Here is a 14926-nt window from a genome sequence, read left to right as displayed (position 1 = left end):
TGCGGTTGACTTTTTATTATGTCGTTTAGATTTTGTTTCACAATAGATTAAATAGGACTATGGATTAAAGCATTTAACGTCAATGGCCATTCTAAGCTGAATGTGCCTGCTCTCGTCAGAACGCAGAAGTTACACAGCTTAATGCCTCGCTAGTACCAGTGTGGGAGACTGTCTGGGAATCCGTGGTGCGGTTGAATATTTATTATGTCGTTTAGATTTTGTTTCACAATCGATTAAAAAGGACTATGGATTAAAGCATTTAATGTCAATGGCCATTCTAAGCTGAATGTCCCTGCTCTCGTCAGATCGCGGAAGTTACACAGCTTAAGGCCTCGCTAGTACCAGTGTGGGAGACTGTCTGGGAATCCGTGGTGCGGTTGGCTTTTTATTATGTTGTTTAGATTTTGTTTCACAATAGATTAAATAGGACTATGGATTAAGGCTTTTAATGTCAGTGGCCATTCTAAGCTGAATGTGCCTGCTCTCGTCAGATCGCAGAAGTTACACAGCTTAAGGCCTCGCTAGTACCAGTGTGGGAGACTGTCTGGGAATCCGTGGTGCGGTTGAATTTTTATTATGTCGTTTAGATTTTGTTTCACAATCGATTAAAAAGGACTATGGATTAAAGCATTTAATGTCAATGGCCATTCTAAGCTGAATGTCCCTGCTCTCGTCAGATTGCAGAAGTTACACAGCTTAAGGCCTCGCTAGTACCAGTGTGGGAGACTGTCTGGGAATCCGTGGTGCGGTTGACTTTTTATTATGTCGTTTAGATTTTGTTTCACAATCGATTAAAAAGGACTATGGATTAAAGCATTTAATGTCAATGGCCATTCTAAACTGAATGTGCCTGCTCTCGTCAGATCGCAGAAGTTACACAGCTTAAGGCCTCGCTAGTACCAGTGTTGGAGACTGTCTGGGAATCCGTGGTGCGGTTGACTTTTTATTATGTCGTTTAGATTTTTTTTCACAATCGATTAAAAAGGACTATGGATTAAAGCATTTAACGTCAATGGCCATTCTAAGCTGAATGAGCCTGCTCTCGTCAGAACGCAGAAGTTACACAGCTTAATGCCTCGCTAGTACCAGTGTGGGAGACTGTCTGGGAATCCGTGGTGCGGTTGAATATTTATTATGTCGTTTAGATTTTGTTTCACAATCGATTAAAAAGGACTATGGATTAAAGCATTTAATGTCAATGGCCATTCTAAGCTGAATGTCCCTGCTCTCGTCAGATCGCGGAAGTTACACAGCTTAAGGCCTCGCTAGTACCAGTGTGGGAGACTGTCTGGGAATCCGTGGTGCGGTTGGCTTTTTATTATGTTGTTTAGATTTTGTTTCACAATAGATTAAATAGGACTATGGATTAAGGCTTTTAATGTCAGTGGCCATTCTAAGCTGAATGTGCCTGCTCTCGTCAGATCGCAGAAGTTACACAGCTTAAGGCCTCGCTAGTACCAGTGTGGGAGACTGTCTGGGAATCCGTGGTGCGGTTGACTTTTTATTATGTCGTTTAGATTTTGTTTCACAATCGATTAAAAAGGACTATGGATTAAAGCATTTAATGTCAATGGCCATTCTAAACTGAATGTGCCTGCTCTCGTCAGATCGCAGAAGTTACACAGCTTAAGGCCTCGCTAGTACCAGTGTGGGAGACTGTCTGGGAATCCGTGGTGCGGTTGACTTTTTATTATGTCGTTTAGATTTTGTTTCACAATCGATTAAAAAGGACTATGGATTAAAGCATTTAATGTCAATGGCCATTCTAAGCTGAATGTGCCTGCTTTCGTTAGATCGCAGAAGTTACACAGCTTAACGCCTCGCTAGTACCAATGTGGGAGACTGTCTGGGAATCCGTGGTGCGGTTAACTTTGTATTATGTCGTTTAGATTTTGTTTCACAATAGATTAAATAGGACTATGGATTAAAGCGTTTAACGTATTTGGCCATTCTAAGCTGAATGTACCTGCTCTCGTTAGATCGCAGAAGTTACACAGCTTAATGCCTCGCTAGTACCAGTGTGGGAGACTGTCTGGGAATCCGTGGTGCGGTTGACTTTTTATTATGTCGTTTAGATTTTGTTTCACAATCGATTAAAAAGGACTATGGATTAAAGCATTTAATGTCAATAGCCATTCTAAGCTGAATGTCCATGCTCTCGTCAGATCGCAGAAGTTACACAGCTTAAGGCCTCGCTAGTACCAGTGTGGGAGACTGTCTCGGAATCCGTGGTGCGGTTGACTTTTTATTATGTCGTTTCGATTTTGTTTCACAATCGATTAAAAAGGACTATGGATTAAAGCATTTAATGTCAATGGCCATTCTAAACTGAATGTCCCTGCTCTCGTCAGATCGCAGAAGTTACACAGCTTAAGGCCTCGCTAGTACCAGTGTGGGAGACTGTCTGGGAATCCGTGGTGCGGTTGACTTTTTATTATGTCGTTTAGATTTTGTTTCACAATCGATTAAAAAGGACTATGGATTAAAGCATTTAATGTCAATGGCCATTCGAAGCTGAATGTGCCTGCTCTCGTTAGATCGCAGAAGTTTCACAGCTTAAAACCTCGCTAGTACCAGTGTGGGAGACTGTCTGGGAATCCGTGGTGCGGTTGACTTTTTATTATGTCGTTTAGATTTTGTTTCACAATCGATTAAAAAGGACTATGGATTAAAGCATTTAATGTCAATGGCCATTCTAAGCTGAATGTGTCTGCTCTCGTTAGATCGCAGAAGTTACACAGCTTAACGCCTCGCTAGTTCCAGTGTGGGAGACTGTCTGGGAATCCGTGGTGCGGTTGACTTTTTATTATGTCGTTTAGATTTTGTTTCACAATAGATTAAATAGGACTATGGATTAAAGAATTTAACGTCAATGGCCATTCTAAGCTGAATGTGCCTGCTCTCGTCAGATCGCAGAAGTTACACAGCTTAAGGCCTCGCTAGTACCAGTGTGGGAGACTGTCTGGGAATCCGTGGTGCGGTTGCCTTTTTATTATGTCGTTTAGATTTTGTTTCACAATCGATTAAAAAGGACTATGGATTAAAGCATTTAATGTCAATGGCCATTCTAAGCTGAATGTCCCTGCTCTCGTCAGATCGCAGAAGTTACACAGCTTAAGGCCTCGCTAGTACCAGTGTGGGAGACTGTCTGGGAATCCGTGGTGCGGTTGACTTTTTATTATGTCGTTTAGATTTTGTTTCACAATAGATTAAATAGGACTATGGATTAAGGCATTTAACGTCAATGGCCATTCTAAGCTGAATGTCCCTGCTCTCGTCAGATCGCAGAAGTTACACAGCTTAAGGCCTCGCTAGTACCAGTGTGGGAGACAGTCTGGGGATCCGTGGTGCGGTTGACTTTTTATTATGTTGTTTAGATTTTGTTTCACAATAGATTAAATAGGACTATGGATTAAGGCTTTTAATGTCAATGGCCATTCTAAGCTGAATGTGCCTGCTCTCGTTAGATCGCAGAAGTTACACAGCTTAACGCCTCGCTAGTACCAGTGTGGGAGACTGTGTGGGAATCCGTGGTGCGGTTGACTTTTTATTATGTCGTTTAGATTTTGTTTCACAATCGATTAAAAAGGACTATGGATTAAAGCATTTAATGTCAATGGCCATTCTAAGCTGAATGTGCCTGCTTTCGTTAGATCGCAGAAGTTACACAGCTTAACGCCTCGCTAGTACCAATGTGGGAGACTGTCTGGGAATCCGTGGTGCGGTTAACTTTGTATTATGTCGTTTAGATTTTGTTTCACAATAGATTAAATAGGACTATGGATTAAAGCGTTTAACGTATTTGGCCATTCTAAGCTGAATGTACCTGCTCTCGTTAGATCGCAGAAGTTACACAGCTTAATGCCTCGCTAGTACCAGTGTGGGAGACTGTCTGGGAATCCGTGGTGCGGTTGACTTTTTATTATGTCGTTTAGATTTTGTTTCACAATCGATTAAAAAGGACTATGGATTAAAGCATTTAATGTCAATAGCCATTCTAAGCTGAATGTCCATGCTCTCGTCAGATCGCAGAAGTTACACAGTTTAAGGCCTCGCTAGTACCAGTGTGGGAGACTGTCTCGGAATCCGTGGTGCGGTTGACTTTTTATTATGTCGTTTCGATTTTGTTTCACAATCGATTAAAAAGGACTATGGATTAAAGCATTTAATGTCAATGGCCATTCTAAACTGAATGTCCCTGCTCTCGTCAGATCGCAGAAGTTACACAGCTTAAGGCCTCGCTAGTACCAGTGTGGGAGACTGTCTGGGAATCCGTGGTGCGGTTGACTTTTTATTATGTCGTTTAGATTTTGTTTCACAATCGATTAAAAAGGACTATGGATTAAAGCATTTAATGTCAATGGCCATTCGAAGCTGAATGTGCCTGCTCTCGTTAGATCGCAGAAGTTTCACAGCTTAAAACCTCGCTAGTACCAGTGTGGGAGACTGTCTGGGAATCCGTGGTGCGGTTGACTTTTTATTATGTCGTTTAGATTTTGTTTCACAATCGATTAAAAAGGACTATGGATTAAAGCATTTAATGTCAATGGCCATTCTAAGCTGAATGTGCCTGCTCTCGTTAGATCGCAGAAGTTACACAGCTTAACGCCTCGCTAGTTACAGTGTGGGAGACTGTCTGGGAATCCGTGGTGCGGTTGACTTTTTATTATGTCGTTTAGATTTTGTTTCACAATAGATTAAATAGGACTATGGATTAAAGCATTTAACGTCAATGGCCATTCTAAGCTGAATGTGCCTGCTCTCGTCAGAACGCAGAAGTTACACAGCTTAATGCCTCGCTAGTACCAGTGTGGGAGACTGTCTGGGAATCCGTGGTGCGGTTGAATATTTATTATGTCGTTTAGATTTTGTTTCACAATCGATTAAAAAGGACTATGGATTAAAGCATTTAATGTCAATGGCCATTCTAAGCTGAATGTCCCTGCTCTCGTCAGATCGCGGAAGTTACACAGCTTAAGGCCTCGCTAGTACCAGTGTGGGAGACTGTCTGGGAATCCGTGGTGCGGTTGGCTTTTTATTATGTTGTTTAGATTTTGTTTCACAATAGATTAAATAGGACTATGGATTAAGGCTTTTAATGTCAGTGGCCATTCTAAGCTGAATGTGCCTGCTCTCGTCAGATCGCAGAAGTTACACAGCTTAAGGCCTCGCTAGTACCAGTGTGGGAGACTGTCTGGGAATCCGTGGTGCGGTTGAATTTTTATTATGTCGTTTAGATTTTGTTTCACAATCGATTAAAAAGGACTATGGATTAAAGCATTTAATGTCAATGGCCATTCTAAGCTGAATGTCCCTGCTCTCGTCAGATTGCAGAAGTTACACAGCTTAAGGCCTCGCTAGTACCAGTGTGGGAGACTGTCTGGGAATCCGTGGTGCGGTTGACTTTTTATTATGTCGTTTAGATTTTGTTTCACAATCGATTAAAAAGGACTATGGATTAAAGCATTTAATGTCAATGGCCATTCTAAACTGAATGTGCCTGCTCTCGTCAGATCGCAGAAGTTACACAGCTTAAGGCCTCGCTAGTACCAGTGTTGGAGACTGTCTGGGAATCCGTGGTGCGGTTGACTTTTTATTATGTCGTTTAGATTTTGTTTCACAATCGATTAAAAAGGACTATGGATTAAAGCATTTAACGTCAATGGCCATTCTAAGCTGAATGTGCCTGCTTTCGTTAGATCGCAGAAGTCACACAGCTTAACGCCTCGCTAGTACCAATGTGGGAGACTGTCTGGGAATCCGTGGTGCGGTTAACTTTGTATTATGTCGTTTAGATTTTGTTTCACAATAGATTAAATAGGACTATGGATTAAAGCGTTTAACGTATTTGGCCATTCTAAGCTGAATGTACCTGCTCTCGTTAGATCGCAGAAGTTACACAGCTTAATGCCTCGCTAGTACCAGTGTGGGAGACTGTCTGGGAATCCGTGGTGCGGTTGACTTTTTATTATGTCGTTTAGATTTTGTTTCACAATCGATTAAAAGGACTATGGATTAAAGCATTTAATGTCAATGGCCATTCTAAGCTGAATGTGCCTGCTCTCGTCAGATCGCAGAAGTTACACAGCTTAAGGCCTCGCTAGTACCAGTGTGGGAGACTGTCTGGGAATCCGTGGTGCGGTTGACTTTTATTATGTCGTTTAGATTTTGTTTCACAATCGATTAAAAAGGACTATGGATTAAAGCATTTAATGTCAATGGCCATTCTAAGCTGAATGTGCCTGCTCTCGTCAGATCGCAGAAGTTACACAGCTTAGGGCCTCGCTAGTACCAGTGTGGGAGACTGTCTGGGAATCCGTGGTGCGGTTGACTTTTTATTATGTTGTTTAGATTTTGTTTCACAATAGATTAAATAGGACTATGGATTAAGGCTTTTAATGTCAATGGCCATTCTAAGCTGAATGTGCCTGCTCTCGTCAGATCGCAGAAGTTACACAGCTTAAGGCCTCGCTAGTACCAGTGTGGGAGACTGTCTGGGAATCCGTGGTGCGGTTGACTTTTTATTAAGTCGTTTAGATTTTGTTTCACAATAGATTAAATAGGACTATGGATAAAAGCTTTTAACGTCAATGGCCATTCTAAGCTGCATGTGCCTGCTCTCGTCAGATCGCAGAAGTTACACAGCTTAAGGCCTCGCTAGTACCAGTGTGGGAGACTGTCTGGGAATCCGTGGTGCGGTTGAATTTTTATTATGTCGTTTAAATTTTGTTTCACAATCGATTAAAAAGGACTATGGATTAAAGCATTTAATGTCAATGGCCATTCTAAGCTGAATGTGCCTGCTCTCGTCAGATCGCAGAAGTTACACAGCTTAAGGCCTCGCTAGTACCAGTGTGGGAGACTCTCTGGGAATCTGTGGTGTGGTTGACTTTTTATTATGTTGTTTAGATTTTGTTTCACAATAGATTAAATAGGACTATGGATTAAAGCTTTTAATGTCTATGGCCATTCTAAGCTGAATGTGCCTGCTCTCGTCAGATCGCAGAAGTTACACAGCTTAAGGCCTCACCAGTACCAGTGTGGGAGACTGTCTGGGAATCCGTGGTGCGGTTGACTTTTTATTATGTCGTTTAGATTTTGTTTCACAATTGATTAAAAAGGACTATGGATTAAAGCATTTAACGTCAATGGCCATTCTAAGCTGAATGTGCCTGCTCTCGTCAGAACGCAGAAGTTACACAGCTTAAGGCCTCGCTAGTACCAGTGTGGGAGACTGTCTGGGAATCCGTGGTGCGGTTAAATTTTTATTATGTCGTTTAGATTTTGTTTCACAATAGATTAAATAGGACTATGGATTAAAGCATTTAACGTCAATGGCCATTCTAAGCTGAATGTGCCTGCTCTCGTCAGATCGCAGAAGTTACACAGCTTAAGGCCTCGCTAGTACCAGTGTGGGAGACTCTCTGGGAATCTGTGGTGCGGTTGACTTTTTATTATGTTGTTTAGATTTTGTTTCACAATAGATTAAATAGGACTATGGTTTAAGGCTTTTAAAGTCAATGGCCATTCTAAGCTGAATGTGCCTGCTCTCTTCAGATCGCAGAAGTTACACAGCTTAAGGCCTTGCTAGTACCAGTGTGGGAGACTGTCTGGGAATCCGTGGTGCGGTTGACTTTTTATTATGTCGTTTAGATTTTGTTTCACAATCGATTAAAAAGGACTATAGATTAAAGCATTTAATGTCAATGGCCATTCTAAGCTGAATGTGCCTGCTCTCGTTAGATCGCAGAAGTTACACAGCTTAACGCCTCGCTAGTACCAGTGTGGGAGACTGTCTGGGAATCCGTGGTGCGGTTGACTTTTTATTATGTCGTTTAGATTTTGTTTCACAATAGATTAAATAGGACTATGGATTAAAGCGTTTAACGTCAATGGCCATTCTAAGCTGAATGTGCCTGCCCCCGTCAGATCGCAGAAGTTACACAGCTTAAGGCCTCGCTAGTACCAGTGTGGGAGACTGTCTGGGAATCCGTGGTGCGGTTGAATTTTTATTATGTCGTTTAGATTTTGTTTCACAATCGATTAAAAAGGACTATGGATTAAAGCATTTAATGTCAATGGCCATTCTAAGCTGAATGTCCCTGCTCTCGTCAGATCGCAGAAGTTACACAGCTTAAGGCCACACCAGTACCAGTGTGGGAAACTGTCTGGGAATCCGTGGTGCGGTTGACTTTTTATTATGTCGTTTAGATTTTGTTTCACAATTGATTAAAAAGGACTATGGATTAAAGCATTTAATGTCAATGGCAATTCTAAGCTGAATGTGCCTGCTCTCGTCAGAACGCAGAAGTTACACAGCTTAAGGCCTCACTAGTACCAGTGTGGGAGACTGTCTGGGAATCCATGGTGCGGTTGAATTTTTATTATGTCGTTTAGATTTTGTTTCACAATCGATTAAAAAGGACTATAGATTAAAGCATTTAATGTCAATGGCCATTCTAAGCTGAATGTCCCTGCTCTCGTCAGATCGCAGAAGTTACACAGCTTAAGGCCTCGCTAGTACCAGTGTGGGAGACTGTCTGGGAATCCGTGGTGCGGTTGACTTTTTATTATGTCGTTTAGATTTTGTTTCACAATCGATTAAAAAGGACTATGGATTAAAGCATTTAATGTCAATCGCCATTCTAAGCTGAATGTGCCTGCTCTCGTCAAATCGCAGAAGTTACTCAGCTTAAGGCCTCGCTAGTACCAGTGTGGGAGACTGTCTGGGAATCCGTGGAGCGGTTGACTTTTTATTATGTCGTTTAGATTTTGTTTCACAATCGATTAAAAAGGACTATGGATTAAAGCATTTAATGTCAATGGCAATTCTAAGCGGAATGTGCCTGCTCTCGTCAGATCGCAGAAGTTACACAGCTTAAGGCCTCGCTAGTACCAGTGTGGGAGACTGTCTTGGAATCCGTGGTGCGGTTGACTTTTTATTATGTCGTTTAGATTTTGTTTCACAATCGATTAAAAAGGACTATGGATTAAAGCATTTAATGTCAATGGCCATTCTAAGCTGAATGTGCCTGCTCTCGTCAGATCGCAGAAGTTACGCAGCTTAAGGCCTCGCTAGTACCAGTGTGGGAGACTGTCTGGGAATCCGTGGTGCGGTTGACTTTTTAATATGTCGTTTAGATTTTGTTTCACAATCGATTAAAAAGGACTATGGATTAAAGCATTTAATGTCAATGGCCATTCTAAGCTGAATGTGCCTGCTCTCGTTAGATCGCAGAAGTTACACAGCTTAACGCCTCGCTAGTACCAGTGTGGGAGACTGTCTGGGAATCCGTGGTGCGGTTGACTTTTTATTATGTCGTTTAGATTTTGTTTCACAATCGATTAAAAAGGACTATGGATTAAAGCATTTAATGTCAACGGCCATTCTAAGCTGAATGTGCCTGCTCTCGTCAGATCGCAGAAGTTACACAGCTTAAGGCCTCGCTAGTACCAGTGTGGGAGACTGTCTGGGAATCCGTGGTGCGGTTGACTTTTTATTATGTCGTTTAGATTTTGTTTCACAATCGATTAAAAAGGACTATGGATTAAAGCATTTAATGTCAATGGCCATTCTAAGCTGAATGTGCCTGCTCTCGTTAGATCGCAGAAGTTACACAGCTTAACGCCTCGCTAGTACCAGTGTGGGAGACTGTCTGGGAATCTGTGGTGCGGTTGACTTTTTATTATGTCGTTTAGATTTTGTTTCACAATCGATTAAAAAGGACTATGGATTAAAGCATTTAATGTCAATGGCTATTCTAAGCTGAATGTGCCTGCTCTCGTCAGATCGCAGAAGTTACACAGCTTAAGGCCTCGCTAGTACCAGTGTGGGAGACTGTCTTGGAATCCGTGGTGCGGTTGACTTTTTATTATGTCGTTTAGATTTTGTTTCACAATCGATTAAAAAGGACTATAGATTAAAGCATTTAATGTCAATGGCCATTCTAAGCTGAATGTCCCTGCTCTCGTCAGATCGCAGAAGTTACACAGCTTAAGGCCTCGCTAGTACCAGTGTGGGAGACTGTCTGGGAATCCGTGGTGCGGTTGCCTTTTTATTATGTCGTTTAGATTTTGTTTCACAATCGATTAAAAAGGACTATGGATTAAAGCATTTAATGTCAATCGCCATTCTAAGCTGAATGTGCCTGCTCTCGTCAAATCGCAGAAGTTACTCAGCTTAAGGCCTCGCTAGTACCAGTGTGGGAGACTGTCTGGGAATCCGTGGAGCGGTTGACTTTTTATTATGTCGTTTAGATTTTGTTTCACAATCGATTAAAAAGGACTATGCATTAAAGCATTTAATGTCAATGGCAATTCTAAGCGGAATGTGCCTGCTCTCGTCAGATCGCAGAAGTTACACAGCTTAAGGCCTCGCTAGTACCAGTGTGGGAGACTGTCTTGGAATCCGTGGTGCGGTTGACTTTTTATTATGTCGTTTAGATTTTGTTTCACAATCGATTAAAAAGGACTATGGATTAAAGCATTTAATGTCAATGGCCATTCTAAGCTGAATGTGCCTGCTCTCGTCAGATCGCAGAAGTTACGCAGCTTAAGGCCTCGCTAGTACCAGTGTGGGAGACTGTCTGGGAATCCGTGGTGCGGTTGACTTTTTATTATGTCGTTTAGATTTTGTTTCACAATCGATTAAAAAGGACTATGGATTAAAGCATTTAATGGCAATGGCCATTCTAAGCTGAATGTGCCTGCTCTCGTTAGATCGCAGAAGTTACACAGCTTAACGCCTCGCTAGTACCAGTGTGGGAGACTGTCTGGGAATCCGTGGTGCGGTTGACTTTTTATTATGTCGTTTAGATTTTGTTTCACAATCGATTAAAAAGGACTATGGATTAAAGCATTTAATGTCAATGGCCATTCTAAGCTGAATGTGCCTGCTCTCGTCAGATCGCAGAAGTTACACAGCTTAAGGCCTCGCTAGTACCAGTGTGGGAGACTGTCTGGGAATCCGTGGTGCGGTTGACTTTTTATTATGTCGTTTAGATTTTGTTTCACAATCGATTAAAAAGGACTATGGATTAAAGCATTTAATGTCAATGGCCATTCTAAGCTGAATGTGCCTGCTCTCGTTAGATCGCAGAAGTTACACAGCTTAACGCCTCGCTAGTACCAGTGTGGGAGACTGTCTGGGAATCTGTGGTGCGGTTGACTTTTTATTATGTCGTTTAGATTTTGTTTCACAATCGATTAAAAAGGACTATGGATTAAAGCATTTAATGTCAATGGCCATTCTAAGCTGAATGTGCCTGCTCTCGTCAGATCGCAGAAGTTACACAGCTTAAGGCCTCGCTAGTACCAGTGTGGGAGACTGTCTGGGAATCCGTGGTGCGGTTGACTTTTTATTATGTCGTTTAGATTTTGTTTCACAATCGATTAAAAAGGACTTTGGATTAAAGCATTCAATGTCAATGGCCATTCTAAGCTGAATGTGCCTGCTCTCGTCAGATTGCAGAAATTACACAGCTTAAGGCCTCGCTAGTACCAGTGTGGGAGACTGTCTGGGAATCCGTGGTGCGGTTGACTTTTTATTATGTCGTTTAGATTATGTTTCACAATAGATTAAATAGGACTATGGATTAAAGCATTTAACGTCAATGGCAATTCTAAGCTGAATGTGCCTGCTCTCGTCAGAACGCAGAAGTTACACAGCTTAAGGCCTCGCTAGTACCAGTGTGGGAGACAGTCTGGGAATCCGTGGTGCGGTTGACTTTTTATTATGTCGTTTAGATTTTGTTTCACAATAGATTAAATAGGACTATGGATTAAAGCATTAAACGTCAATGGCCATTCTAAGCTGAATGTGCCTGCTCTCGTCAGATCGCAGAAGTTACACAGCTTAAGGCCTCACCAGTACCAGTGTAGGAGACGGACTGGGAATCCGTGGTGCGGTTGACTTTTTATTATGTCGTTTAGATTTTGTTTCACAATTGATTAAAAAGGAGTATGGATTAAAGCATTTAACGTCAATGGCCATTCTAAGCTGAATGTGCCTGCTCTCGTCAGATCGTAGAAGTTACACAGCTTAAGGCCTTGCTAGTACCAGTGTGGGAGACTGTCTGGGAATCCGTGGTGCGGTTGATTTTTTATTATGTCGTTTAGATTTTGTTTCACAATAGATTAAATAGGACTATGGATTAAAGCATTTAACGTCAATGGCCATTCTAAGCTGAATGTGCCTGCTCTCGTCAGATCGCAGAAGTTACACAGCTTAAGGCCTCACCAGTACCAGTGTGGGAGAAGGTCTGGGAATCCATGGTGCGGTTGACTTTTTATTATGTCGTTTAGATTTTGATTCACAATTGATTAAAAAGGACTATGGATTAAAGCATTTAACGTCAATGGCCATTCTAAGCTGAATGTGCCTGCTCTCGTCAGAACGCAGAAGTTACACAGCTTAAGGCCTCGCTAGTACCAGTGTGGGAGAGTGTCTGGGAATCCGTGGTGCGGTTGAATTTTTATTATGTCGTTTAGATTTTGTTTCACAATCGATTAAAAAGGACTATGGATTAAAGCATTTAATGTCAATGGCCATTCTAAGCTGAATGTCCCTGCTCTCGTCAGATCGCAGAAGTTACACAGCTTAAGGCCTCGCTAGTACCAGTGTGGGAGACTGTCTGGGAATCCGTGGTGCGGTTGAATTTATATTATGTCGTTTAGATTTTGTTTCACAATAGATTAAATAGGACTATGGATTAAAGCATTTAACGTCAATGGCCATTCTAAGCTGAATGTGCCTGCTCTCGTCAGATCGCAGAAGTTACACAGCTTAAGGCCTCGCTAGTACCAGTGTGGGAGACTCTCTGGGAATCTGTGGTGCGGTTGACTTTTTATTATGTTGTTTAGATTTTGTTTCACAATAGATTAAATAGGACTATGGATTAAGGCTTTTAAAGTCAATGGCCATTCTAAGCTGAATGTGCCTGCTCTCGTCAGATCGCAGAAGTTACACAGCTTAAGGCCTCGCTAATACCAGTGTGGGAGACTGTCTGGGAATCCGTGGTGCGGTTGACTTTTTATTATGTCGTTTAGATTTTGTTTCACAATCGATTAAAAAGGACTATAGATTAAAGCATTTAATGTCAATGGCCATTCTAAGCTGAATGTGCCTGCTCTCGTTAGATCGCAGAAGTTACACAGCTTAACGCCTCGCTAGTACCAGTGTGGGAGACTGTCTGGGAATCCGTGGTGCGGTTGACTTTTTATTATGTCGTTTAGATTTTGTTTCACAATAGATTAAATAGGACTATGGATTAAAGCATTTTAAGGCAATGGCTATTCTAAGCTGAATGTGCCTGCTCTCGTCAGATCGCAGAAGTTACACAGCTTAGGGCCTCGCTAGTACCAGTGTGGGAGACTGTCTTGGAATCCGTGGTGCGGTTGAATTTTTATTATGTCGTTTAGATTTTGTTTCACAATAGATTAAATAGGACTATGGATTAAAGCATTTAACGTCAATGGCCATTCTAAGCTGAATGTGCCTGCTCTCGTCAGATTGCAGAAGTTACACAGCTTAAGGCCTCGCTAGTACCAGTGTGGGAGACTCTCTGGGAATCTGTGGTGCGGTTGACTTTTTATTATGTAGTTTAGATTTTGTTTCACAATCGATTAAAAAGGACTATGGATTAAAGCATTTAATGTCAATGGCCATTCTAAGCTGAATGTGCCTGCTCTCGTCAGATCGCAGAAGTTACTCAGCTTAAGGCCTCGCTAGTACCAGTGTGGGAGACTGTCTGGGAATCCGTGGAGCGGTTGACTTTTTTATTATGTCGTTTAGATTTTGTATCACAATCGATTAAAAAGGACTATGGATTAAAGCATTTAATGTCAATGGCCATTCTAAGCTGAATGTGCCTGCTCTCGTCAGATCGCAGAAGTTAGACAGCTTAAGGCCTCGCTAGTACCAGTGTGGGAGACTGTTTAGGAATCCGTGGTGCGTTTGACTTTTCATTATGTCGTTTAGATTTTGTTTCACAATCGATTAAAAAGGACTATGGATTAAAGCATTTAATGTCAATGGCCATTCTAAGCTGAATGTGCCTGCTCTTGTCAGATCGCAGAAGTTACACAGCTTAAGGCCTCGCTAGTACCAGTGTGGGAGACTGTCTGGGAATCCGTGGTGCGGTTGAATTTTTATTATGTCGTTTAGATTTTGTTTCACAATAGATTAAATAGGACTATGGATTAAAGCATTTAACGTCAATGGCCATTCTAAGCTGAATGTGCCTGCTCTCGTCAGATCGCAGAAGTTACACAGTTTAAGGCCTCACCAGTACCAGTGTGGGAGACGGTCTGGGAATCCGTGGTGCGGTTGACTTTTTATTATGTCGTTTAGATTTTGATTCACAATTGATTAAAAAGGACTATGGATTAAAGAATTTAACGTCAATGGCCATTCTAAGCTGAATGTGCCTGCTCTCGTCAGAACGCAGAAGTTACACAGCTTAAGGCCTCGCTAGTACCAGTGTGGGAGAGTGTCTGGGAATCCGTGGTGCGGTTGAATTTTTATTATGTCGTTTAGATTTTGTTTCACAATCGATTAAAAAGGACTATGGATTAAAGCATTTAATGTCAATGGCCATTCTAAGCTGAATGTCCCTGCTCTCGTCAGATCGCAGAAGTTACACAGCTTAAGGCCTCGCTAGTACCAGTGTGGGAGACTATCTGGGAATCCGTGGTGCGGTTGAATTTTTATTATGTCGTTTAGATTTTGTTTCACAATAGATTAAATAGGACTATGGATTAAAGCATTTAAAGTCAATGGCTATTCTAAGCTGAATGTGCCTGCTCTCGTCAGATCGCAGAAGTTACACAGCTTAGGGCCTCGCTAGTACCAGTGTGGGAGACTGTCTGGGAATCCGTGGTGCGGTTGAATTTTTATTATGTCGTTTAGATTTTGTTTCACAATCGA

General features: G+C 41.8%; 68 pseudogenes; all 68 read left to right on the top strand.

The window, feature by feature from the left end:
- The first annotated feature begins 78 nt into the window (after positions 1-78).
- LOC142687272 (5S ribosomal RNA) lies at positions 79-197 on the top strand (annotated as a pseudogene).
- Positions 198-264: 67 nt separating this feature from the next.
- LOC142737466 (5S ribosomal RNA) lies at positions 265-383 on the top strand (annotated as a pseudogene).
- Positions 384-450: 67 nt separating this feature from the next.
- On the top strand, positions 451-569 carry LOC142738476 (5S ribosomal RNA; annotated as a pseudogene).
- A 67-nt stretch (positions 570-636) lies between these two features.
- On the top strand, positions 637-755 carry LOC142737904 (5S ribosomal RNA; annotated as a pseudogene).
- A 67-nt stretch (positions 756-822) lies between these two features.
- Positions 823-941, top strand: LOC142666145 (5S ribosomal RNA; annotated as a pseudogene).
- A 67-nt stretch (positions 942-1008) lies between these two features.
- On the top strand, positions 1009-1127 carry LOC142703261 (5S ribosomal RNA; annotated as a pseudogene).
- Positions 1128-1194: 67 nt separating this feature from the next.
- Positions 1195-1313, top strand: LOC142737465 (5S ribosomal RNA; annotated as a pseudogene).
- Positions 1314-1380: 67 nt separating this feature from the next.
- LOC142731119 (5S ribosomal RNA) lies at positions 1381-1499 on the top strand (annotated as a pseudogene).
- A 67-nt stretch (positions 1500-1566) lies between these two features.
- On the top strand, positions 1567-1685 carry LOC142736305 (5S ribosomal RNA; annotated as a pseudogene).
- A 439-nt stretch (positions 1686-2124) lies between these two features.
- On the top strand, positions 2125-2243 carry LOC142697118 (5S ribosomal RNA; annotated as a pseudogene).
- Positions 2244-2310: 67 nt separating this feature from the next.
- Positions 2311-2429, top strand: LOC142737715 (5S ribosomal RNA; annotated as a pseudogene).
- Positions 2430-2868: 439 nt separating this feature from the next.
- Positions 2869-2987, top strand: LOC142735657 (5S ribosomal RNA; annotated as a pseudogene).
- A 67-nt stretch (positions 2988-3054) lies between these two features.
- LOC142727370 (5S ribosomal RNA) lies at positions 3055-3173 on the top strand (annotated as a pseudogene).
- A 67-nt stretch (positions 3174-3240) lies between these two features.
- On the top strand, positions 3241-3359 carry LOC142698253 (5S ribosomal RNA; annotated as a pseudogene).
- A 67-nt stretch (positions 3360-3426) lies between these two features.
- Positions 3427-3545, top strand: LOC142688515 (5S ribosomal RNA; annotated as a pseudogene).
- Positions 3546-3984: 439 nt separating this feature from the next.
- LOC142710171 (5S ribosomal RNA) lies at positions 3985-4103 on the top strand (annotated as a pseudogene).
- Positions 4104-4170: 67 nt separating this feature from the next.
- LOC142737714 (5S ribosomal RNA) lies at positions 4171-4289 on the top strand (annotated as a pseudogene).
- A 439-nt stretch (positions 4290-4728) lies between these two features.
- LOC142687250 (5S ribosomal RNA) lies at positions 4729-4847 on the top strand (annotated as a pseudogene).
- A 67-nt stretch (positions 4848-4914) lies between these two features.
- On the top strand, positions 4915-5033 carry LOC142737464 (5S ribosomal RNA; annotated as a pseudogene).
- Positions 5034-5100: 67 nt separating this feature from the next.
- Positions 5101-5219, top strand: LOC142738475 (5S ribosomal RNA; annotated as a pseudogene).
- Positions 5220-5286: 67 nt separating this feature from the next.
- Positions 5287-5405, top strand: LOC142737903 (5S ribosomal RNA; annotated as a pseudogene).
- Positions 5406-5472: 67 nt separating this feature from the next.
- LOC142666140 (5S ribosomal RNA) lies at positions 5473-5591 on the top strand (annotated as a pseudogene).
- A 438-nt stretch (positions 5592-6029) lies between these two features.
- LOC142705963 (5S ribosomal RNA) lies at positions 6030-6148 on the top strand (annotated as a pseudogene).
- Positions 6149-6214: 66 nt separating this feature from the next.
- On the top strand, positions 6215-6333 carry LOC142725405 (5S ribosomal RNA; annotated as a pseudogene).
- A 67-nt stretch (positions 6334-6400) lies between these two features.
- LOC142705842 (5S ribosomal RNA) lies at positions 6401-6519 on the top strand (annotated as a pseudogene).
- A 67-nt stretch (positions 6520-6586) lies between these two features.
- On the top strand, positions 6587-6705 carry LOC142738163 (5S ribosomal RNA; annotated as a pseudogene).
- A 67-nt stretch (positions 6706-6772) lies between these two features.
- On the top strand, positions 6773-6891 carry LOC142736942 (5S ribosomal RNA; annotated as a pseudogene).
- A 67-nt stretch (positions 6892-6958) lies between these two features.
- LOC142738075 (5S ribosomal RNA) lies at positions 6959-7077 on the top strand (annotated as a pseudogene).
- A 67-nt stretch (positions 7078-7144) lies between these two features.
- Positions 7145-7263, top strand: LOC142666846 (5S ribosomal RNA; annotated as a pseudogene).
- A 67-nt stretch (positions 7264-7330) lies between these two features.
- Positions 7331-7449, top strand: LOC142730485 (5S ribosomal RNA; annotated as a pseudogene).
- Positions 7450-7516: 67 nt separating this feature from the next.
- LOC142736728 (5S ribosomal RNA) lies at positions 7517-7635 on the top strand (annotated as a pseudogene).
- A 67-nt stretch (positions 7636-7702) lies between these two features.
- LOC142680254 (5S ribosomal RNA) lies at positions 7703-7821 on the top strand (annotated as a pseudogene).
- Positions 7822-7888: 67 nt separating this feature from the next.
- Positions 7889-8007, top strand: LOC142665930 (5S ribosomal RNA; annotated as a pseudogene).
- A 67-nt stretch (positions 8008-8074) lies between these two features.
- LOC142738493 (5S ribosomal RNA) lies at positions 8075-8193 on the top strand (annotated as a pseudogene).
- Positions 8194-8260: 67 nt separating this feature from the next.
- LOC142700236 (5S ribosomal RNA) lies at positions 8261-8379 on the top strand (annotated as a pseudogene).
- A 67-nt stretch (positions 8380-8446) lies between these two features.
- Positions 8447-8565, top strand: LOC142727359 (5S ribosomal RNA; annotated as a pseudogene).
- Positions 8566-8632: 67 nt separating this feature from the next.
- LOC142676905 (5S ribosomal RNA) lies at positions 8633-8751 on the top strand (annotated as a pseudogene).
- Positions 8752-8818: 67 nt separating this feature from the next.
- LOC142696521 (5S ribosomal RNA) lies at positions 8819-8937 on the top strand (annotated as a pseudogene).
- A 67-nt stretch (positions 8938-9004) lies between these two features.
- LOC142714584 (5S ribosomal RNA) lies at positions 9005-9123 on the top strand (annotated as a pseudogene).
- A 67-nt stretch (positions 9124-9190) lies between these two features.
- Positions 9191-9309, top strand: LOC142680243 (5S ribosomal RNA; annotated as a pseudogene).
- Positions 9310-9376: 67 nt separating this feature from the next.
- Positions 9377-9495, top strand: LOC142716400 (5S ribosomal RNA; annotated as a pseudogene).
- A 67-nt stretch (positions 9496-9562) lies between these two features.
- Positions 9563-9681, top strand: LOC142695324 (5S ribosomal RNA; annotated as a pseudogene).
- Positions 9682-9748: 67 nt separating this feature from the next.
- On the top strand, positions 9749-9867 carry LOC142737834 (5S ribosomal RNA; annotated as a pseudogene).
- A 67-nt stretch (positions 9868-9934) lies between these two features.
- LOC142736842 (5S ribosomal RNA) lies at positions 9935-10053 on the top strand (annotated as a pseudogene).
- A 67-nt stretch (positions 10054-10120) lies between these two features.
- Positions 10121-10239, top strand: LOC142676894 (5S ribosomal RNA; annotated as a pseudogene).
- Positions 10240-10306: 67 nt separating this feature from the next.
- LOC142696532 (5S ribosomal RNA) lies at positions 10307-10425 on the top strand (annotated as a pseudogene).
- Positions 10426-10492: 67 nt separating this feature from the next.
- On the top strand, positions 10493-10611 carry LOC142714699 (5S ribosomal RNA; annotated as a pseudogene).
- A 67-nt stretch (positions 10612-10678) lies between these two features.
- Positions 10679-10797, top strand: LOC142705886 (5S ribosomal RNA; annotated as a pseudogene).
- Positions 10798-10864: 67 nt separating this feature from the next.
- Positions 10865-10983, top strand: LOC142705722 (5S ribosomal RNA; annotated as a pseudogene).
- A 67-nt stretch (positions 10984-11050) lies between these two features.
- On the top strand, positions 11051-11169 carry LOC142695302 (5S ribosomal RNA; annotated as a pseudogene).
- Positions 11170-11236: 67 nt separating this feature from the next.
- LOC142705600 (5S ribosomal RNA) lies at positions 11237-11355 on the top strand (annotated as a pseudogene).
- A 67-nt stretch (positions 11356-11422) lies between these two features.
- On the top strand, positions 11423-11541 carry LOC142736219 (5S ribosomal RNA; annotated as a pseudogene).
- Positions 11542-11608: 67 nt separating this feature from the next.
- LOC142737672 (5S ribosomal RNA) lies at positions 11609-11727 on the top strand (annotated as a pseudogene).
- A 67-nt stretch (positions 11728-11794) lies between these two features.
- On the top strand, positions 11795-11913 carry LOC142679795 (5S ribosomal RNA; annotated as a pseudogene).
- Positions 11914-11980: 67 nt separating this feature from the next.
- Positions 11981-12099, top strand: LOC142683441 (5S ribosomal RNA; annotated as a pseudogene).
- Positions 12100-12352: 253 nt separating this feature from the next.
- LOC142689886 (5S ribosomal RNA) lies at positions 12353-12471 on the top strand (annotated as a pseudogene).
- Positions 12472-12538: 67 nt separating this feature from the next.
- LOC142737960 (5S ribosomal RNA) lies at positions 12539-12657 on the top strand (annotated as a pseudogene).
- Positions 12658-12724: 67 nt separating this feature from the next.
- LOC142730474 (5S ribosomal RNA) lies at positions 12725-12843 on the top strand (annotated as a pseudogene).
- Positions 12844-12910: 67 nt separating this feature from the next.
- LOC142737131 (5S ribosomal RNA) lies at positions 12911-13029 on the top strand (annotated as a pseudogene).
- Positions 13030-13096: 67 nt separating this feature from the next.
- LOC142681059 (5S ribosomal RNA) lies at positions 13097-13215 on the top strand (annotated as a pseudogene).
- Positions 13216-13468: 253 nt separating this feature from the next.
- LOC142738282 (5S ribosomal RNA) lies at positions 13469-13587 on the top strand (annotated as a pseudogene).
- A 67-nt stretch (positions 13588-13654) lies between these two features.
- LOC142737625 (5S ribosomal RNA) lies at positions 13655-13773 on the top strand (annotated as a pseudogene).
- A 68-nt stretch (positions 13774-13841) lies between these two features.
- Positions 13842-13960, top strand: LOC142670885 (5S ribosomal RNA; annotated as a pseudogene).
- A 67-nt stretch (positions 13961-14027) lies between these two features.
- Positions 14028-14146, top strand: LOC142684721 (5S ribosomal RNA; annotated as a pseudogene).
- Positions 14147-14213: 67 nt separating this feature from the next.
- LOC142682813 (5S ribosomal RNA) lies at positions 14214-14332 on the top strand (annotated as a pseudogene).
- Positions 14333-14399: 67 nt separating this feature from the next.
- On the top strand, positions 14400-14518 carry LOC142689875 (5S ribosomal RNA; annotated as a pseudogene).
- A 67-nt stretch (positions 14519-14585) lies between these two features.
- Positions 14586-14704, top strand: LOC142737576 (5S ribosomal RNA; annotated as a pseudogene).
- A 67-nt stretch (positions 14705-14771) lies between these two features.
- LOC142672588 (5S ribosomal RNA) lies at positions 14772-14890 on the top strand (annotated as a pseudogene).
- The last annotated feature ends 36 nt before the right edge of the window (positions 14891-14926 follow it).

Source organism: Rhinoderma darwinii, chromosome 1 (assembly GCF_050947455.1).
Source record: "Rhinoderma darwinii isolate aRhiDar2 chromosome 1, aRhiDar2.hap1, whole genome shotgun sequence".
NCBI classification, from domain to species: Eukaryota; Metazoa; Chordata; class Amphibia; order Anura; family Rhinodermatidae; genus Rhinoderma; species Rhinoderma darwinii.
The sequence above is the reverse complement of the archived record's forward strand: the minus strand, read 5'-3'. Positions and strand labels throughout refer to the sequence as shown.